The 20,741-nt window shown below is 35.9% G+C and overlaps 1 protein-coding gene across 1 annotated transcript in view; it reads left to right on the forward strand.

Moving 5' to 3' along the window:
• Positions 1-20,741, forward strand: part of LOC145683960 (uncharacterized) — a 31,243-nt gene that overhangs the window by 1,537 nt on the left and 8,965 nt on the right. The gene's annotated exons all lie outside the window — the stretch shown is intronic.

Below are 20,741 nucleotides of genomic sequence, written 5' to 3' on the forward strand. Positions count from 1 at the left end.
ACATTTCACGAGTGAACATTAAATACCAACTGTATACATAAAGAACGCAGTAAATTTAAAATTGAGCAAAGAACATTTATTATGCAATACAGTGGGTGACATTAATAAGTCTTGAACGTGTAGTGTAATTGTTTAAACCACCAATATAGGATTCTTCGTTTGTTTACTGTAGACTTGAAGTGGTGATATCACCGTTGAACAGCAGATGGCATTAGTAGAGGGGAAAGAGTTCTGAAAGTGGTATTCAGCTTAGACAGCTGTTGTGATTTCGAACAACAAGTTACAATCTGAAGTATTGTGTCGTAAGCGGTTACGACATTCAAAGCCTTCAACAGTTCGTATGGGTCAGTTAGAAATGATCTTGACGTGTTTTGTGTATTAATCTTTTATTCTATGAAGTCCTGTAATCGCGGCATAATTTGTAAAGCCAGAGACCTTTCTTCCCGTAAAGTGGAAGTTGTCAAAACACTGCTGGTGAAAGGAAGATATACACGACAAATTGCTATTAGAGTTGGGGTAGGGCAAAAATTTGTGAGTAAAATCTCCGTTGCGATGAGCAAGAAGCAAATGTGTCAGCAAAATAGACTTTGGAACAGTGGGTGAGATCCAAAGCTATTGCTAAGAGGTATCAAAAAACTAAAAAAGATTGGCTCTGGGAAACAGAAACGTAACTTCTAGAGACTTAAACATTAAAATGGCTGAGTATGGTGTAGACATTTAGCCTGAAAATGTTCGAAGGGTTCTTTGTGTTAAGGGAATAAAAGCACTCAGGCCAAGAAAGAAAGCAAAAATTACTCCAATCATTACAAAGAAGCGCCTCGAATGGGCACGTGGCAAAGAACATTGGACTGCTGACGATTGGAGAATAGTGATGAATCATGTCTTCGTGTCTGATGAATGTTACAATATGTGCAACTAGTGTTGCAAAGGTCTAGAAAAAACAAAAAGGAAATTTTGGGTAAAAAAAAACAATTTTTTACCGTTTTTCCCGAACCTGAAAAAAACGAAAAGATTGGGAAAAATTGAAATATTCGAATGTTTCACACATTATGCTTTTAAAATGAAAACTACACTATTTAATATTTACTGCTTTACAGTTAAGATCATTGAGTAGTTATGTTTCTTGTATTAGAATAGGGAAATTTAATGGCAATAAATATATTTACACCATTCCTTTAAAGTTAGCACCGTGATAGAATGGAGTTATGGCTACAAAAAATTCTGAAATATAATCGAAGTTAGATTAAATAATATAGACGCATTTAAATTATCTTAAGTAATCTTATAAAGTTACCGTTTCATAGCAGGGAAGTGTTAAAATATCAGGGCCAGAATCATTTTAGTTAATACCAGTATGTTAAAATCAAATATCTATTTTATGGATACACGTATCTTCCTTGTGCGGTGTAAATTTTTGTAAATTTTGAACCCATTGGAAAAAATCTTTTGTTCGGAAATATTGACAAAACCCGGATAATGTAATTTAAAAACTATTTATTCGCCTGATGCTAATCTTATTTGCTGTAACGTGTCTGCAGTATCTATACATACAACGTATTTCGCTAGCAGGAAAAATAGTTAAAGCAACATCTTTTAATTTTACTTTTTAGTTTTCTGATAAAAAATACCTCTTTATTATTTGTATACTTTTCGAAGAACTCAAAAAGAGAAACGATTTTCTTTACATACACCACATAAGTGCGTAAATTTGAGCAGCGACAAATATATTAAAGAATATAACATGTGAAACTTCCGTTCGTTATTCTTAAAGACTAGCAGATTACCCGTTCTTCATACGGGGAGAATAGTTTCATTTTCGGTATAAGGAGCGTCAACACTGTCACCAGTGAACTTAGGGACCCCAAAACTATGAGTTTGACACTAGTATCAGTCATTTTGACTTACTATTACATGTCATCCTCTCCCTTTAGGAGTAATAATGGGGGCTGAATTTGGATTTAACGGCATCGGAAGTGTCACTGTTCATCTCAGCCACCCAGAAAAGTATGGATTCGACACTGATATCGACAATTTTCGACCACTTTTATATACCCACATCTTCTCCCGCCACAAGTTGCGGTGCTGAATTTGGATTTAAATGTCATCGGAAGTGTCACTGTTCATCTCAGGACCCCAAAAACCATGAATTCAACACTAGTATAGATCATTTTGGATCATATATATATCCGCCTCCAAATTGCGGGGATGCATTTGGATTTAAAGTGCATCGGAAGTGTTACTGTTCATTTCACCGACTCTAAAAACTATGGATTCGACACTAATATCGGTCATTTTCGATCATTTTTATATATCTCTCCGCCTCCAAGTTGCGGAGATGAATTTGGATGTAAACGGCATCGGAAGTGTTACTGTTCATCAAAGCAACCCCAAAAACGATGTATTCGACTATAATATCGGTCACACACACACACACACACACATACACACATACACACACACACACACACACACACACACACACATATATATATATATATATATATATATATATATATATATATATATATATATATATATATATATATATATATATATATATACCCCTCTCCTCTGTCCCCAGGTCACGGCGCTTAATTTGGGTTTAAACGGCTTTAGAAGTGTCACTGTTCATCTCAGCAATCCCAAAAACTATAGATTCAACACTAATATCAGTCATTTTTGATCATTTTTTTTATATATCACCCCCTTCCCCCTCCCTAAAGTTTCGGCGTTGAATTTGGATTTAAACTGCATCGGAAATGTTACTATTTATCTCAGTGGCCCGGAAAACTATGGATTCACACTAATATCAATTATTTTCCAACATTTTAATATACCACCCCCTCCCTCAATTTGTGGGAAAAATTAAATTTTTTTAAACAGCATCGAAAGTGTCACTGTTCACCTCAGCGACCTCGAAAACTATGGATTCACACTAATATCGATTATTTTCCAACATTTTAATATACCACCCCCTCCCTCAATTTGCGGGGACAAATTAAAATTTTTTAAACAGCATCGAAAGTGTCACTGTTCACCTCAGCGACCTCGAAAACTATGGATTCACACTAATATCAATTATTTTGCATCATTTTTATATACCTCCCTCAATTTGCGGGAGTAAATTTGAATTTAAACGGCATCGAAAGTGTAACTGTTCACCTCAGCGACCCCAAAAACTATGGATTCGACACTTATAGCGGTCATTTTCGATCATTTTATACATCTTCCTCTCCTTCCTCCAAGTTGCAGTGCTGAATTAGAATTTAAGCTTCATCGGAGATAGTGTTCATCTCAGCAACCCCGAAAACTATGGGTTCGACACTAAGATCGATAATTTTTAATATATATCCGCACTTCCTTCCTCCAAGTTGCACCTTCAAAGTGAAATGATAAAACCATCTCAGGCCCGAACCTCATCTATGTTGAAAGTTTTTGTCGAGATCAGTCTGGTGGTTCAAGTGTTGTTAAGTTACAAATATAGTTACTTTCACTATATATATATATATATATATATATATATATATATATATATATAGAGAGAGAGAGAGAGAGAGAGTTACATTCTTTCATTTCCAGTCTAATTAGTTACATTCTAGTATACTTTCATTTATATATATGTTTATAAAAAACTCAGCTATTGCTTCTGCACTATTTCAATGGTTCGTACTTTAAGACATCCCTTCCTCAACCATGGTTGCGGAATTGATTAAACGTAATGTTCTTGTATTAAATAAATGTATTTTAAATATATATTTCTCATTAATTTTAATTAAGTTGCTTTTCAAAGATCCTCTAAAATTTCAGTGAGGCAATATGGGCTATAAGCCATTAACTTCTATGGCCACCCTGCTACAAACTACAGACTTAAATATTCGATAAAGCATTTCAGTACTAAGTAGTTGCCACAATACCTATATGAACGTATTTAATTCCAACGGTAACAACTATGTTAGTAACACTAAAATTATTATTAATAATGATAACGAGTAAGAGTTTAGGATATTTCGGTGTAGGACGTTTCGGTGTACGGATGTTTCGGTGTACGGACGCTACGGTGTAAGGACGGTTTGGTGTAAGGACACTTGCTGTAAAGGACGTTTCGGTGTATAGCCTAATATTTGATTGCATTAATCATATGCTTGTAATGAACAGGCATGAAGTGACATAGTGTAGCCACTCTGGAATAGTGTAAACTGATTAACATTGTTATTGAGTCTCATTGTTATTGAGACAGGATGATAATACAACACCAATCCATTCGCAACAATAATTTCTATTCAGAGATGTCCATAGGCGAGTTTTATAGAATAATAATCAAATTTACTGCAAAATATTCAGCATTATTTCTAAATTGAAATAAATATATTGTACAAAGTTCCTGAGACACAGTAATAATATATACAAACTGAATAATACCTCAAAGGAATTTTTGGCGTGGGAGACCCGGGTTCGATTTCCGGTGAGAGCTCATGTGGTTCGGATTCCACGTTAATCAGTATGTGGACGTCTCATATAGCCTCACTCCTGAACGGGACGTTAAACTCAGAATCAACTCATCTCAACTCAAAGGAATTTTGTTGAAAAAAATATAATTACATAGAATCACTCAACTAAGAATCTAAACTTGTACACAATTCCTTTTAAGACTGTAATCACATCATCAGATTTGTAATTTTCACAAACGTTGGTCAGTCTCTTCGTAACACCGGCGTATTTTTTCTTTGTTCTGACTTCATATCCGCCAATTAACTTATTTTTTCCATTTGAACAGCACTAATAAGGAGACTTATGGAAGTGTAATTTACTGATTTGAATGAAATTTTGCATACTTGTAGAATATCAAAAAATAATCGTCACTTTTTTTTTAATTTTATTTTTGGCAATGGTGCGGGTTTAAGGGTAGAAACCACTCTTTGAACGTTAGAGGTGGCCTCCAAGCATAAACAGAAAGCAATCATTAAAATAGAAGATTAAATGATACGACCAGCTTACTGTCAAGGAGGTTTTAGGACAGGTGATTCAGAACCTGACATTGAAATTACAAAATTCAAATTGGCGGATCCAATATGATGATTACAATTACAAAGTCTTCTGGTTTGAAATGTTCTGCATTTAGCCAAGAACAATTATAATTGGCAGGGGCTACTGAGAGAAGGTGCAGACTGATTTGAAACCCCTTTTTGTACTTATTTTAACAGGACGTTTGATTAAATCTATAGCCAAAAAGCTAGAAGCCAATGCCAATGCACTTGTCGCGAATGTGAAGCAACACATATTGGAAAATTAAATATTTATAACTCTGATCAATAGGTTTAATTTTTAAATGCAGACGGGATGTACTCTAGTGTTTACAGGGACACAAACAGTAGAAAGGGTGGTACAGTCAGTAAATTCTATGACTCGTAGCTACATCATACAGCCTTCAATTTCTGCAAATAGTGTTTTGTTATCACCACTTTTAATTGTTTTGTAGGAAAACAATGGAACATTTGGTCTTATAGTCCAACACAACCTCTTTAAATTTGAAGATATCCTTGTAAAAGCATCAAATCCGGAAAAATTAACATCAAGTCTTGTGAGATCATGGTTCCAAGAGATTTTTCTTCAAGCGTCTAATGCAAAGTCCATTTTGTTATTAGTTTCGTGGAGTGGTCACAATTCAACTTTGACCTATTTTAAGAACAAAAGAGTAACTCATAATAGAAACAATTTCTGCAGGAACAACTGGTAGGATTCAGCCTCTTGTTGTGTTCTTTAGGCCGTTAAAAATTTTCTTGAGACATTTTTCTGACACTGTCCTTCTCTACAACTATAACATGAATTTACATCTCCGTAATAATATAATTAAGATCTCATCACTGATTCATAATCAGTTTTCTTTTCCTAGATTTGCTAATCTTATTGGGTATGCATGATATAAAAGCGGTTATTGGAAGAAAAACCATCTGTGTTTGAAAATTTTCTTTCAAAGATTGTGCAGCATTTTGCGATTTGTGCACAGTTATTGCCGTAATAAGGTGTGTGTGGTGTACACAATGTTTATGCATCACACACTTTTTTACTATATATCATTACCGTAAAACGTTTTCCCAATCAATTAATAATTATAACATTTGAGGATATAAGAAGTTCTGACATAGAGTGAAGCGAGGGGACTCACTATAAATAAATAACCCTTGCCAATTACAGAAACATTTAATTTTTATTTTATTTATTAATTTATATATTCTACTTCGTGAATTTATTTCTCCCTAACGAATAATTTTCATTTTGAAGAGTGGACGTTTCGGTGTAAACATTAGAACTTTTACACCGAACCAGCCTCACACCTAAACGTCCTTACACCGAGCAATCCGTACACCGAAACGCCCTGCACCAAAACGTCCTACACTGAAACAGCCGTATCCCAGGAGTAGTTAATTACGAATATGACAATTATTTGCTACAGAAAGACTTCTGTACAAGAAATATATGTGTAAAAATAATTTACTTCAAAACAACACAAGGAAAGCAAAATTTATGACGTACATAACTAAAACACAATATTATGTTACTAATATGAAGTCAATGGTGTGGAAATAGAGAAAAACAGACATTATGAAAGATCTGGGAATCACATTTGGTAGAAAATTAAAATTTTGTCAACATAGAAATATATCATGGAAAGAGTAAGAAAGGACAATAGGCTTTATTTATTTATTTATTTATTTATTATTTCAGAACGATAGAATATGTATTTATACAAATAACTTGTAAGAACTAAGGCTCTGTAATATGAAACAGTATATCTAAAACTTGACTAACAGATTGACAGTATTCTTCTTACGGACGCGATGGTAGCGCCACAAGAGATTTTTAGGACTTCTGCACTTTAGGACTTCTGCACTTTAGGACTTCTGCCTGGGTATGATTTTTAGGACTTCTGCCTTTTAGGACTTCTGCATTTTAGGACTTCTGCACTTTAGGACTTCTGCATTTTAGGACTTCTGCACTTTAGGACTTCTGCACTTTAGGACTTCTGCCATTTAGGACTTGTGCCGCGAAATAATTTTTAGGACTTGTGCATTTTAGGTCTAATGCCGTTTAGGACTTCTGCATTTTAGGACTTCTGCCATTTAGGACTTCTGCCGCGTCCCCCGTCTCATGTAGCCTTGGTGTTGGGTGGGACGTTAAACTTTCAGTTAATTAACATAAGAATCGATGAAAACTAACGGTACCACAAATAGCGCATCTTTAACTAGATTAGCATGGCCAGGACATCGGATCCTATTAAAATAATTTCTTACTTTCCAGGGCAACAGTTCACTAGCTCTCATTTAAGGTAGCCGTTCAATTTTGTTTCATGATGATGCGACAATAACTGAAATTGTTTGTACTAGGTTTTGAGCCTAGGACCACGCACGCCGAAGTCACGTACAGTAAGAAAAACGTACGTGGGAGTGTACAATAGTCTAATATAGTACATAAGCCGTAATTTGAAATGTCAAATAACCTACAATAATGTTAATATTTGTTTAGTGATTGTAGTAAATAATGCATTCTAGTAATAAAATACTTTACTTTAAAATTTACGATTATACTGTGAAAATTAAATATCATCATGTAGGAGTTTTTCTATTTGAAGAACAGGTTCAACTAGTTGTAAAAATTATTCGTATGTTCGTTTGTTATTCAAATAGTTTTTCTACTGTTATTCGAATGTTCGTTGAGCTCCCTCGTGGCTAAGCGGTTAGCGTACGCGCCTTTGGCGCTGGAGACCCGGGTTCGATTCCCGGCGGGAGCTCATGTGGTTCGGATTCCACGTTAATCAGTAGGTCCACGTCTCATATAGCCTCGCTGCTGAACGGGACGCTAAACTAAAATCAACTCAACTCAACTCGAATGTTCGTTTTCAAGACCAGCGTTATTGGAATAATCATTCGAATAATTTTTCGACTAATGAATGTGCAAATAATCCGTTAGTCGGATATTCGAATAATGAATTATTAAAATTTTAACACTTGATGTTTGAACGCTCATCTTTGGTACCTGAGGTCTCTGGCTCGATCCCAGCTTCGGGCCAAGTGAATACTGTGGTGTAAAAACATCGGCTTTCTCTCGGGGTTCTCCCATTTTGTCTCACTCTCGTCGTTTCACCATTTCATTCATTATCATCATCTCCGTCTTCCTTAGGCTCGGTGCACAATCGAGGGACGTAAATCTAGAAATTTCATTTCGTTTGAATTTTAACAGTACCAGTTTTAATCCATGCAGCTATGATGGGTTACTATACTAGGTGGGTCGTTTTGCCACTTTTTTTTTTTTTTCGGAACGAAATGTAATACCTGGCAAAAGTGACCCACCCATATGGACATTACAGGTGTAGATTTTTTTTTCAATTCGGATCATATCTTCTGTGAGAACTATGTATTGTCTCAAAGTTTCAAAGTTTCACTGAAAATTATAAAAAAATACCAAAATTGTTCATTATTTTTAGTTATGTTAAAGTAAACATATTTTTACTTATGTTAAAGTAAAATGAAATGAAATCTTTGAGTTTTACGTCCCACGGTTATGCCGGTTAGGCTAAAGGAGACGGTGATGATGAGTAATGAATGAAATGGTGGAATGAAGAAAGTGGGAGGAAACGGGAGAACCCCGAGAAAACCCACACACACGGTGTTTGTCCACCACAAAGTTCACTTGGCGGGGATCGAACCCGGGACCCTTAGCACCAGAGGTGAACGTTCTACCACTGAGCCACCGCGGCCCCGCAACATATTTTTTAGTTTATACACGCCAGATGCTATGAAAACTGACATTCAAGTCTCAAAATGCTAGTTATATGCCCCTGCGGTGGGATAGAGATGCCTCCTCTGGGGCCGGAAAAGGTGGGAAATTCAGTACAATTAAACGATTCTACAGCTTTTTTTTTTTTTTTTTTGTTCTTGCCTTTTTCTTCTACTGGTGGTTCATAGCGGTAACAGAGCATTATTATTTTTCACCATGACACTCCCATCCCTCCACCTCACAATACCGCAACGCCTTTCTGCTGTCCCGATCTGCCTCGCAGTCAGGAACCAGTCGGATACACTTCGAATTGGGCGCCATTTCTGAAGCGCTATAATTTTGTTACTCCTGCCTTCAGCTTAATGAATTGGCTGTTACAGGTAAGTTTGCTAACCACTATTTTCACAGAAAATACTGTATTTCTTTTTTTAAAAGAAAAAAAGTCAATACTATTTATTATATCACAAAAATGACTTATAACTCGAACATTTGTTGTAGTTACTATCAAGAGTTCTTTCAAAAATACTTTAAACAGAAGCAAGAAAAAAGTAAGAAAAACGACATTCGAGTTTGTGTCACAGTGGACTGCATCACTTTGTGAAATCCCCTCACTACTATTTCTCTGCATTGTTTCCTTGAATACGTGCCATTCAAACCAATAAAATGTGACTTATCTCACCATAGTCCAGAAGAGCTCAGAATACTCAGTAAAGACCTGAGATACTTGTTCCAGATATTTCAAGTCATTGAGTCCGGAGCATGTTCGGAAAAGCTTGCTTCTATGATCCCTGACAAACTAAACAAAGCTCGTTGGTTGACTACCGCAAGCAGAATTTAAGATTGTATATTGCAACAAATGCCATCTTCACATACATTCATACTTATAGTCTATGTGGTTATGTAATACCGTGCCAGAACAGTCTTCCATTGCTGATGGTCCTTGTCACGTCTTTGAGACCATTCATAGGTCTAGATATTTATCAAGGGAATACCGGGCTGTAATCCGTTCATCCGTTCAGAGAATGCATTCTTTGCACTCCCAGAAATTGTTCTTTTCGCCATGATGACTAATGGTCGATTGCTGTCCGACAAGATGTATTACATAAGATTCTTAGTGCTCGAAAACACGAAGCAGGGAATCTTTAAAACTCCATTAGATATAACATCATTCCTAGACAATTTTGAGGCGAAAGATTACACTGAAATGATCTTCTGGGAAAGCACTGATGTGTCAATAACTGTACCATCAGTTCTAAGCACGGTATCAAACAAACAGTTATGGGCAAACTTTCACTTCCTGATAACACTGTGTCAGAATGGTACTTCACCGTCTATCCATGCCACACGGTGGCAGTAGAACGGATAGTGAAATTAGTTATTGAAGCAGCCTTCCAAGTATGTTGCAGTAATGCTAGAAACGGGATGATCATGTACAGCTTACTTTCTAGGCATGCAGTGTCTAAATTTCAATCAAAGTCCCAATTTATGACAATATTTCCTGACAGTGACAAGTCGGATTAGTTCATCCATCCCTACATATGTTTGGTTGATTGGGTAGGGCTGGCGGAGGAGCCCTAGGTACAGCCACCATCACGTGGGCTTTGGGTCGCTTGCCCATTGTATATGGCCAAGTGAGCGAGGAGCTACACAAACGCTTAGCTGTACTGAATTTCCTCCGTTTCCTGGCCCCAGAGGAGGCACCCCTATCCCACCACAGGGGCGTATAACTGGCATTTTTATACTTGAATTCAGTTTTCATAGCAACTGACATGTATTTAACCAAAAGTATGTTTACTTTAACACAACTAAAATTAATTAACAACTTTTGATTTTTTTTTGTAATTTTCAGCTAAATTTTGAAACTTTGAGGCAATAGTTCTCACAGAAGATATTATACAATTAAAAAAAGAAAATCTATACGTATAATGTCCATGTGGGTGGGCCACTTTTGCCAAGTATTACATTTCGTTCCGAGAAAAAAAGTGGTAAAACGCTGCATCCTATTACTATACATCAGTAGGTCATGGGGAGGACGTTTAGAAGAGACAGTGAAGAGCAGTGATAATATCAGAGGAGTGGCAGAAGGTAGCGAGCGCTCCCGGTAGCTAAGCATGCTTCTCTAACTGCTTCTCTAGATATTTTGTATTGTATCCTCCGTTTTCCCTCTCCAAAGAAATTAAAGATGGTGTTGTCATTTCTAGAGAGATGAGATAGAATTGCGATGAATAGAATGGTGCGCGGATATAAATTGATTGTGTATACTTTTTAGTGTTGCCTGTGAGAAGATAAATAAAGTTTCTGATCTCGTCTCGTTTTGATTGCCAAAAAGCTTTTCTCGTCTTGTTTCGAAATATTTCTCGTCTTGTTCTGTAAATTTGTGAACAAAATGTATGCTCTAATTTTTGTTCTTAATTTCATTTAAAAGTTATCAGTATCCGTATAAGAAGTTGTCTACCAAGGATGTGGTATAACATTTAAACTATACTTATTATTGGAATATAGATGCCTATTGTGTAATAACTAGCGCATCTTTAAACGTTGATAAATGCTCTTTATTGATTACATAAACCACTTTGTCAATTTATAGTCTTTTACTATGAATCGTGCAACACTAAAACAGTGTTTGAGATCTAAAATTTGGGTGAATTGTGTTCCCCCCACGAAGCTTAAGAAAATTCTAGCCTTGACTTGAAATTGAACTCCTTGTCTCGATTTTATTTGATTTTAGTTTAGCAGGGAGCCTATTAGAGACGTGAACTTACAGCTCAACGGGAAATCCGAACTACATAAGCTCCCGCCGGGGAACGAACCCGGGTCTTCCACCCCAAAGAGGCGTATGCTAACCGTTTAACCACGACGAACTCAATTTCTCTTTTTGTAAGCTATTCTTTAGTACACAGATATTTTCTGGTAGCCAATTAATGTTTTTCTGATAAAAGAAAAACACTTTGGCTTCTAATAGTAAGAAAAAGTCAATTCCTTCATAGACATTATCTTAAAGAAGACGGATGATTTTATAATGGAAGATTTGATGAACTGCTGGGAAGAAGAAATGCCGGTGTTTCTCTTCCACCTTTTGAAAATACAAAATTTATGCCCTATTTTTTGTACATGTATTATGTGATACTATGTAAGAAGCGTGTTTAACTACTAGGAATAGACCGACAACAATAGACACCACATTGTTCTTTTTCACTTGGCAACAAATAAAATACACTTTCTAGTGCAATAAGAATTAGTTTTTTTTTTTTTTTTTTTTTTGTCAATTTTCTCGAAAATTATGCATAAGAATATATTTTCAAATACGTAATTTTGTTCTGCTCGATGTGCACTATCGACTGATATATGTCTGAGTATAGGATAATGTTATGAAAACAAAAATTGAAATTTAACAGTTAATCATAATTTTGGAGTGTATCTCATTAACTATACTCTGAAGTACTGTTTTGCTAGGTCATAATGGTTCATAATAATAATAATAATAATAATAATAATAATAATAATAATAATAATAATAATAATAATAATAATAATAATAATAATAATAATAATAATAATAATAATAATAATAATAACTTGATATGGACATACTTCAGCATCAGTTTCATAGTTTAATAGTTAGCGTGATTATGACATATTTGGTCAAGGAATTAATTCGTGCGGTTGGTACGCACACATTGAAGCTGTAGTACAAACACAAAATACATAAATACCTTAAGAAAAATATTGTCCATCGCTAGCCACCACTTTCGCCCATCTGTCAGGCAATGTACGGATTCCGTGGCGAAAGAAGTCCTCATCCTTGGAAGCGATCCATTCAGAGACCCATGTTTCGATATCTTCTGAAGAAGTAAACCGCTGTCCAATCAAATCGTTGTTCATGCAATCGAACAAGTAGTAGTCCGAAGGAGCAACGTCTGGTGAATACGGCGGGTGGGGTAAAACTTCCCATCCGACATTTTCTAAATAGGTTTTGACCGGTTTTGCGACATGTGGGCGAGCGTTATCATGTTCAACAATAAGTTTATCATGTCTGTTCTCCCATTCTGGTCGTGTTCTGGCCAGAGCTTGCTTCAAACGCATTAATTGTCGTCGATAACGTTCTCCATTCATAGTTTCACCCGGTTGCAGCAGCTCATAGTACACCACACCTTTCATATCCCACCATATGCACAGCATAACCTTTGCACAGTGAATATCTCGTTTTGGTTGTGATGGACCTGGTTCACCTGGTTTCACACAGGCCTTTTTTCGTTTAGGGTTCTCGTAATGGATCCACTTCTCATCACCCGTAATAATTCGATGCAGAAACCCCTTTCTGCTCTGTCGTTGAAGCAGCAATTCGCAAATGGTTTTTCGTCTTTCAACGTCTCTGTCTTTCAATTCATGTGGAACCCAATGTGACATCTTTTGAATCATTCCCATGGCTTTCAAGCGTTTGGAGACTGTTGTTTGATCAACGCCTAATGCTGCTGCAATTTGTTCCTGCGTTTGACACGAATCCTGCTCGAGCAATGCTGTCAATTCTTCGTCTTGAAATTTTTTTGGCTGTCCAGCTCGCTCTTGGTCTGCCAAGCCGAAATCACCACTTCTAAACCGTGCAAACCACTTCTGACACGTTCGCTCAGCTAGAGCATGGTCACCATACACTTCCACCAAAATACGATGACTTTCAGTCGCACTTTTCTGCATGTTAAAGTAATGCAGCAGGACACCCCGCAAAAACACTTTATCAGGCACAAATTGCGCCATGTTCACTTAACTACAAACTGGTGTTGTTGACGCTTTAATCCACTGATCTATACTACGAACGATACGCGATGACAGGGGTTTGCAACACATGTGTGGATACACGGAACTGTGGGACGCTCCGTTCGTTGCGCCATCTCTTGTCCAACCGCACGAATTAATTCCTAGACCAAATATAATACATTTTTAGCTTTACAGAAATCTTTGTTGGATCAAAAGATCCAATATATTTTAATAAAAAAATTTTTTGTACTCCCTATATCTGGAGAACTACATACGGTGTAGCCAAACCCAAACTATCACTTTATTCAAAATGATGTGTTTATTCCGTAAAAATACAAAAAAAAAAAAAAAAAAAAAATCGATTAAGAGTCTGTATCACCGTGAAATTAAAATACCGCTAATTTTACAGTAATTTTGTGATATCTTCAAATAGATAAAATATAATCGAAAAGTGGATCAAGACCTCCCTAAACGATGTTATTTTGCATGAGGTGCCGTTATCACGAGTCACGTAGTAGCTTTTCGTTTGCTGTTATTTAGAAATGCGAAAATAAATGCCGATTTTCTAAATGGCTGGAAATCGAAAGCAGATAATTCAGTTGTGAGAACGGTATCTCACGCAAAATAATACTGTCTAGGGAGGTCTTGTTCCACTTTTTGATTATCTTTTATCTATTTGAAGATATTACATAATTACTGTAAAATTAGCGGTATTTAAATTTCACAGCGATGAGGTCTCTTAAGAGGTCGTTCAAAATTTTTGTAGCCCCAGATCCAAAAACTAATTACTAGCCGAGATCGCAATCTTTTAATGCATTTTTTTTTTGGATCTGTCCTAAACTTCTTAGCCAAGATCGCAATTTTTTGATCAATTTTTTTATCATTCCTAAAATTCTTGGTTTATCGATTTTCGCGCAGTCGAAAATTTCGCGCAAGAACTCAATCAGTTCTTTCAATTAAGGGGGAAGACTACTAAATATTTTTTAAAAGCTAACAATTTAATCTTTTGCCAGTTTTTCGTAAGTGAAAAGAGATAATGAAATATAACTTACCTCAGTAATAGATAATGTTATTCTACACTTGAAAATACGAATTGAAAGAATTTTCAATGTTGCCATCCATAGAAATTACAGTGTGACCAGAATTTGAATTACCCAAAAATTTAGGTTATGGCAGCGACTAGAAAAATGAACTCAATGGCAATTGATGACTTATCGTACTGTCTGTGATCTTTGTTAACTACTTTTTAAATAATATTTGTATTTATTTTGTAATAAAGAGTACAAAATAAATAGTTTTTAATTATCACTAGAATTAAAATACAAATGTTATTTAAAAAGTAATTAACAAGGACCACAGATAGCATAATAAGTCATCAATTGCCGAGAGCTCATTTTTCTAGTCACTGCCATAACCTAGATTTTTGGGTAATTCAAATTCTGGTCACACTGTAATTTCTATGAATGGCCACACTGAAAATTCTTCCGATTCGTATTTTTGGGTGTAGAATAACATTATCTATTACTGAGGTAAGTTACATTTCATTATCTCTCTTCACTTACGAAAAACTGGCAAAAAAGAAAATCGTTAGCTTTTGAAAAATATTTAGTAGTCTGCCCCTTAATATACGCATCGTCTGTGGATATTCTTTTGTATGCTAACAATGTACAAGTTATTTATTCCTTTCAATGAAACTATTTATTTATCAAGTAGTTGTAAGCATCCAGGTCTTAATTCAGTATTGGATAGAAAAGAGTAAGCTCCCCTCGCTGTAAGGTCTTTATCCAGAACTTTTTTTTTTAAAGAGACGAAATACATTCACCGTGTATTTATCCTCTGCTATTATATAAGCCCGCATATCTGGCAAGTATTATGGGTTGCAAACGTTTAAGGCGTTCTTAGAAACCACGGTAAAAGTTTGCATACATTTTTGCATTCATGTTCGCCCTTCCGTATATTACCTTTTCTCTTGAGCCTAAAATCATTAAAAAAAGGAAGTGGCTTCGTACGTACATAAATATGATGAAGCTCTATCTGTGTTCAAAAATTGGTAGCTCAAGGTGACTCATTTCTATTCACAAGTCTGATAACAGAGAGACAAACAAATATTACTTTGTTATTATAAAGTGAAATGAAATTAAATATTTAAGTTTATGTCCGTTAGGTTACGGGAGACGATGTTTTACGCAAGTGAATGATGATGGAAGAATTTGTGGAATGAGAATGTGGAAGGAAACAGGAGTATCCCGAGAAAACCAATGGACACGATGTCATCTGAAACAAATTTACTTGACTGGGGTTGAACCAGGGATTTCAGTCACCAGAAGTAAGCACTCTACCACTGAGGGTTCGTGCCTTCCTATTATTATAAAAAGTTATGCTAGGCTTTAGTATAGATTCAATTTAACACATTTGTTTCACAGCATACAGTATTCGCAAATAAAAATACTGCACCAGTTGTATGTCTTCGCTAAAACCATGAACTAAATATCTGAAGAATTTGTGTGCGCTCATAGTATTAATTGACAAAGGAGAGTGGAATTGGAAGGGAGTTCGACACGGATGCTGTCTGTCGACAACATTATTTAATATCTATCTGGGAAAGATAGTGGAAAAGAGCCTACATAATGGAGACGGCATTTCTATATGAGATAGAATGATTAGGTGTATACGGTTTGCAGATGATGTCTCGCTTGTTGCAGAATCTGAAGAGAAAATCAATCAGATGTTAGAAAACTTCATGAAGGGCTGTGAAGAATATGGGATGAAAATAAATGTTACAAAGACAGAAGTCATGGAACAGATTGGAACGAAGTAGTCGATGTCAAATATAGAAGTATGAAGGGATAAAATAGCACAAGTGACTAGTTTTAGACACCTAAGTACTATTATTAGTAATGCTATGAAGTGTGCACTGAAGTAAAAGCTAGTATAAGAATGGCGAAAGAAGCCTTTAGGAGGAAGAAAATGTTATTTTGTGGGACCTTGAATAAAGAGTTGAGAAAAAAGATTCATAAAATGCTTTGTGTGGAGTATTGTTCTGTATGGGTAGAAACATAAACATTATGCAAAAGTGATCAAATACGACTGGAAGCTTTCAAAATGTGGGTATGGGGAAGAATGGGGAAAATTAGTTGGGTCGAGCGGAAAACGAATGAGAATGTGTTAGAAATGGTGGGGAAGAAAAGAGCAATTTGCACTATGTAAATTCATATTGGAATCGGAAGTTGTAGTGGATTTTTATTACTTCGGTTGGGGTAGAAGAACCGAATGTAGATGTAATGTATGCTTAGGATGCTTAACCGATTACTAAAAACCACTTATCTATTACTATTTCTGCTCTATAGCGACCAACATTAATTTTTACACTGCTACTTTGAATATTTGCTCCAAAAAGAAAAGAAAACTCTATTCCTAAATTTTGAACCTCTACATTTTCACCAGATTTGCTGATGATTGGTCAAGTAGTTCTTGAGTTTTTTTTTTTGTCTCCCGGGCGGACGGACGGACAGCGTAAATACTCTGCTGGTTTTGAAAATTGCAACACCCAGAAAGATCTACAGTAAAACAGTGAAATTTATTCCAGAGATTAGGTACATGACAAAACACAAATGATTAGAATTACTGAACTGTACATCACCTGTGACCTTTTAAAAAAATCAATATCGTGTGAATCCACCACATGCTGAGATCAGCGTCTCTATACGTCCTGGCATGGAATCAAGAAGGTGCTGGATATTTTCCTGGATAATATTCTCCCACGCGGTTGGTACGTGAGTCCATAAGGCATCCACATTTGTAAGTGGCGGACAGCGACGAAGAAGTTTGCGACCAACCATATCCCAAACATACGCTATGGACCACATGTTAGGTGACCAGGCAGGCTAAGGACGTAGTGATACCTGGCATTCTGCGAAGAAAGTCTGCACATTCCTTGATACACGTGGCTTGGCATTGTCCTGCTGAAATATGGCATCTGGAGTTTTCTGTAGATAGGGCATCATCCGGGGCTCTAAAACCTTATTAATATACTGGTTGGTGTTAAGATTGCCTTGGATATGAATGAGTTCTGATCGCATGTTGTAAATAATGACGCCCCATAGCATTACATTGGGCACTTGTTTGCTATGACTCTCAACAATGCAAACTGACATATTGCGTTTACCATGGAAGCGTCATACATGTATGCAGCCATCACTGTAGGACAGGTTGAAATGAGACTCATCCGAAACACCACATTTTACTATTCAGCACGCCAGTAACAGTGTTCGCGTCCCCATATCAATCTGTTGCTTTTGTGGTTTCTGGTAAAGGGGAGCCGTCGCAACGGTATGCGAGCCTTCAGCAAACGACATCGAACAGTCTAAACATACATGGCAACACCTATGACTGTGCTCCATGATTGAGCCAACACTGTGGATGCCGCTCTTCAGTCCGTTATGGTCATCTTCACAACGTGTCTCTCAGCCCGTCCTAATAAAATGAAATAAATAAAAATAAAATGAAAATTTTCAGTTTTTATTGGTTTATCAAAAACTCCTTTATATATTTAATGTAAACGTAGATCAGGTGCGCACTGAGAAATTATTGTTGAAGGGATGGAATTCAATTGTGGGGGGGATCCAGTACTACAAGACATTACATCTATGTAGTATTGAACTGGTGTTATTCTACATCCAAGAAAACAATAAGTAATTTTCAAGTACTTCTACCAGCCGTGTCCATCCCCTTCAAAGTACTTAGTTGTAATTCCCCAAATGTTCTTCTTGAGCCTTAGGTTGTAGATAAGACAGGGTTTTGCGGAATTCAACCCTTCAGAGGAGGATGGGGAACTTGAATGCTTGTTTGGTATACACCAGATCTCTGAAACTACCAGACTTAGAACCTTGAAAGTTTGTATAAATATTCTCTATTGGTTCCAGTTTATAGATAAGATGGAACTTTGCGAAATGAGGCCCATGAGAGGAGAAGGAGGACTTAATTTTCTTTTCATTCACGAGATCTCCTAAATTATTAGGCGTAGAACCTTGAAATTTTTTATAAAGGTTTCTTATACTAGGTATATCTAAGATCTCATTTTGTTAGATTGGACCTCTGATGAAAAACAGATAGCTTTAATGCATTTATAGTGTTTATCAGGTCTCCGAAATTGTTGACGTAAAACTTTGAGATTTCATATAAACATTCTTGCATTCTAGAGTGTAGATAAGAAGAAAGTTTGCAAAATGCGAACCTAAAGCTGGAACATTCTGAAGCTTAAAATATACTCTAACTCATCTGTCTTGACGATAAAACTACAGTTTGCAAAATTCGATCGTTGCGTGGGAAAAGAAGGATTTGAATGTTTCTAACCGTTCTCAAGATCTTTGAAACTATTAGACGTAGAACGTTGAAATTTTATAAGAATGTTCCTCTTGTACAGCGATTGGCAATAAAGCAGAGTTTTACAAAAATGTGACACTTAATGGAATAAAGAGGTCTTCTAAATATTTTTTTTCTGTTGATCACTTACATTTCTGTAACAATTGAAAACAGAAGCTTGAAATAAACACAGAATTTTACGAAATATGGCCCTAAAGGGGTAGAGTTGTTACACGTAGTTTCGTTGTTCATCACTTCTTTGAAATGTTTAAAAGTAGGAACTAGAAGTTCTGTAGAAACGTTCCCCTTGACCCTGGGTTGATAATAACATAAAGTTTTACGGACTGAGAGGGGCGATTTGAAAACGCTGGATCTCCGAAGCCGTTAGATATAGGAACTTGAAACCTTTTACGAATGTTTTCTATCGTGAACTCTGGCTGGAAATAAGACAAAATTTGCGAAATGAAATCTACGCACGGAAGACAGGATTGAAATTCTTTTCATTGTTCACCGGGTCTTCGTAATTACTACCCACAGAGACCAGAATTCTGTACGTACTAACATTGTCAACGAATCTTAGGCTAGCGATATATCTGAGTTTTATGAATACTGGATGGTGTTTAATTCAACTATTGCCTGTTATACTGATTTTTAATGGTTTTTATTATTATTCGGTTACATAGTGTCTTAAAGCAATATTTTAGGTACATATTGTTATAAAAATGATATCTACTACCGATACTTTTTTATTTAGAAATTTATATGCAAAGTTGTCTTTAATAGTAACCTTCTGGGCAATGTAGAAAATTGGCGAATTTCAAAAATACAGTTGTCTTCAGTGTTGATTCTCTCAACGTTCTGTTTTTCTCCAGAGATCTTGAGATCTTACCAAAGTGTCTACATTTTATTTTTATAATAATTTACGCAGCACCTTATTTGTACTGAATATTAACAAAAAACATTTCTCTTACATTTATGATACACTTGCTTCTGCAGTTTTGTTGAAAACCAAATACAGACGAGGTAAATGCCTAGTTTTAATGAGCTATGAATTCAGTGACTTCCTTACTGTTTACATGATTCTAGTCAGTTTTGGAAGTGCATTGGAGAAACAGAAATAAGTAAAATACTTGTCACAAGTGATATTTCGATTGTTTCTGAAATAGGGTTTTCTAAACTTTTCACAACTATTTGTCCTAAGATTTAGTAGTCAGATTTCCTTCCTTTTCTATGTAAGAATTTCCATGGAGCGGATAAAGTGTTTTCGAGTCCGTAATCTCCAAAGTTTCATACAGTATTTGCCTGGCTTCATAAGTAATTACTGTGAAAATGGGCACGTTCTCGAAATGAAACTACTACTTGTCAACCGCAATGTTTTTGTTTAATTGGTAATGTTTTCGAAGACATTGATTTATTGTTTCATGAATATCTCTAATTGAATCCTTATATTTCGTGTATTTTTATCATCGAACCGCATAAATATACAGAGATGTTTGAATCTATTAATTCTCATTACAGCTCTAAATGTATACAAGAGCTCATAATTCTTATTTCCAGAGACTCAGCACTCAGATCTTTAGCTTTTAGATGACTCGCTGTATAAACAAGTCCTTAAAAAAAAAAAGATTTCTATTTCAGCAGTGGGTTTCCAATTCTGTTTGAATTTTTATTTGTATAAATTCATACTCAGCTTCACATTGGTAAAATTCGACATTGTCACACAGAAATAATAATAACTCGTTCAAATGGTCAAGAAGTATTTTGTTTGGAGGATAAATCACCTCGCCAACCGCATTTTGGGCAAATTGGCTTTCTTCCAGAAAATTTTCTCCGCAGGAGAGAACGAACTTAAAATG

The sequence above is a fragment of the Thermobia domestica genome, chromosome 4 (assembly GCF_964235325.1).
Source record: "Thermobia domestica chromosome 4, izTheDome1.hap1.1, whole genome shotgun sequence".
In the NCBI taxonomy this organism is placed as follows: domain Eukaryota; kingdom Metazoa; phylum Arthropoda; class Insecta; order Zygentoma; family Lepismatidae; genus Thermobia; species Thermobia domestica.